The sequence below is a fragment of the Lepidochelys kempii genome, chromosome 23 (genome assembly GCF_965140265.1).
Source record: "Lepidochelys kempii isolate rLepKem1 chromosome 23, rLepKem1.hap2, whole genome shotgun sequence".
NCBI lineage: Eukaryota > Metazoa > Chordata > Testudines > Cheloniidae > Lepidochelys > Lepidochelys kempii.
The window spans coordinates 4,721,766-4,723,741 of record NC_133278.1 but is presented as its reverse complement, the minus strand read 5'-3'; positions in this window follow the sequence as shown (position 1 = coordinate 4,723,741).

Genomic DNA, 1,976 nt, shown 5'->3' with positions numbered 1-1,976 from the left:
CACTCTGAGGTTTGGTAGGTTCTTGTCTCCAGATCAGGCCCAATGTTATTAAAATGAAAGTTCAGTTGGGAACCCGTGTGTGGTCAGTTGCAACACTGGCTCTTAGGAAAACTCTTCTGAATTTGCAATCATTTTATTGACAGGACTGGTAAAATTGCAAACACACCAAGCCAGCAAAGTAGATAGAGATAATACAGTATGTGCATCTGAGCATCTATATACTCACACCATCCCTTGCAAAACAACCTGAACTGTTAGTTATCTTCCTCGTCACCATCACCAGTGGTCATAACCCTGGCATCTCCCAGGAGTTACACCTCCCAAGGCACTCAGGCCAGGGGGATGTAACTTTTGTAGAGTGTTACACTGACACCACTATGCCTAATGTTCGGTAGGGGTTTCCCCACATTTCCTTGTTTGTATTTCTTCACCCTACTGTGATTGCAGGTGGGGGGGCCTTCTCCCATAGGCTACTAGCTCGTTTACCTCATGCTTATTAGTATATATGTCAATTAGTTACCATGGCACCCTTGTGATCAGCCATCTGCTGATGTTCCTAACTTAAAATATCCCCCAACTGATAGAAACGAGCAGCTCCCGACTACCTGAGAGCTAAATTAGTCACAACAGTTTTCTGTCCTGTGAGATCTTCTCAGCTGGGGTTACTCCTAAGGTTAGCTGCTCATGCTAAGGTTTGGGGGGCCATACGCCTTGCTTAGTTTAGCTAAGCCATTGTCTTGGAGGCCTGCTGCTCACTGCATTACCGCCTTAACTCATACTCATGCCTGACCTAGCAAACACCTACAGGCTATGTGAAGAGAAGGTTAAGGGTGACTTGATCTCAGCCTACTTGGGAAACAAACAGTTAATGATGGGCCCTTCAATCTAGCAGGGAAATGCCTACCACCACTCAAGGGCTGGAAGCTGAAGCTCGAGGGATTGAGGCTGGAAAGAAAGCATACATTTTTAACAGTGAGTAATTAAGCTTATCAAGGGCCGTGGTGGATTCTCCATCACTGACAGATTTTAAGTCCAGATGGGATGTTTTTTCTAAAAGCTCTGCTCTAGGAATTATTTGGAGGCAGTTCTCTGGCCTGTGCTATCCAGCAGGTCAGGTGAGATGATCCCAATAGTCCCTTCTGGCCTTGGGAATCTGAACTGTTGAGGATCTGGTCCCATATGGGAACCAGTTTGATATTTGTGATCAGATATCGCTTTGGAGCTCCATGGTAACCCCCAGGCTCAGCAATGCTGAGTTTAAAAATCTCCCCAACTGATAGCTGCCCCTGGGATCTGTCAGAAGACATCCCCAAGACACACCAGGGCAGTTCCTTCTCTCCATTCCTTGCTGTAAAGAAATCCACAATGTTGTAATGATGGAGCCCTAGTTAGAAATCTAGAATGAGAATAAATAAATGGAGGCTCATGGCACGGACAGGCGGCCTTTGGAAGAAATGGCTAGGCCCAGCTCCTCAAAGTTATTTAGGTATCTAACTCACAGGAAATTGAGGTGAGTTAGGTGCTCACAAGTGCCCACTTCTGCACAGATCTCCTGTATTTTAGCATGTTTCCTTCACCCTATCATCAGTTCTCGCCTATGAGTCCTTGGTTTTGTTGCACTCCTAGATGCAGTGTATATCCACTTTCCATTGATGAAGTGGTGAACCAATTAATAAACTTGCACTGTTTGTCTTGAGCAGTGCAAGATGGTATATTCCTGAGGTAAAGTGCCAGGAGCTGGGGGGATTGGGCTGGTGCCTTTCTCTGTGTGATTCATGAGTGGCTTTAGGAGCATTCATACAATCTAGCCAGGTGTGCTTGTGCTGAGTGATCGCAGCGCCTGGAGGGGTTTGCTGCTTGTCACTAGCAAAACATTGTGAGAGACAGCCCCAGCTGGAGAGTTAAGGTGGCACAGGGGTCACACGGTCCCAGGCTGCACCCCAGGGATCCCGTCACAGGGATATCGTCTCCCAAAC